Raw genomic sequence first — 816 nt, forward strand, 5'->3', positions numbered from 1 at the left:
GGCAGGGATTGTCTCTAATAATAATAATAATGTTGGTATTTGTTAAGCGTTTACTATGTGCAAAGCACTGTTCTAAGCGCTGGGGTAGATACAGGGTAATCAGGTTGTCCCCCGTGAGGCTCACAGTCTTCATCCGCCTTTTAAAGATGAGGGAACTGAGGCACCGAGAAGTTAAGTGACTTGCCCACAGCCACACTGCTGCCAAGTGGTAGAGATGGGATTCGAACCCATGACCTCTGACTCCCAAGCCCGGGCTCTTTCTCCTGAGCCCCGTTGCTTCTCTAACTGTTGCCGACTTGACCATTCCAAGCACTTAGTACAGGGCTCCACACATAGTAAGCGCTCAGAGAAGCAGCGTGGGTCAGTGGAAAGAGCCCGGGCTTGGGAGTTAGAGGTCGTGGATTCTAATCCGCTTGCCAGCTGTGTGACTTTGGGCAAGTCACGTAACTTCTCTGGGCCTCAGTTCCCTCATCTGGAAAATGGGGATTAAAACTGAGCCCCACGTGGGATAACCTGATCACCTTGCATCCCCCAGCGCTTAGAACAGTGCTTTGCACATAGTAAGCGCTTAACAAATACCACCATTTTTCTTTCAATAAATACTATTGAATGAATGAATGAATGAATAGTAGGCCCTCCATAAATACGATGGATTGAATGCATGCATGAATGAATGAGTACCGCAGACCGGCGCGCATGCTCGTTCGCTTGGGCGTTTTGACCCTCGCTGCCTCCCGTAGCGGAGCCGGCGGCGCGCGCAGGCTCCCTATTGGCTGGTGCGGCTTTGGCGCCAAGGGGGCGCGCGCGCGCGAGGGA

Source organism: Ornithorhynchus anatinus, chromosome 9, assembly GCF_004115215.2.
Source record: "Ornithorhynchus anatinus isolate Pmale09 chromosome 9, mOrnAna1.pri.v4, whole genome shotgun sequence".
NCBI classification, from domain to species: domain Eukaryota; kingdom Metazoa; phylum Chordata; class Mammalia; order Monotremata; family Ornithorhynchidae; genus Ornithorhynchus; species Ornithorhynchus anatinus.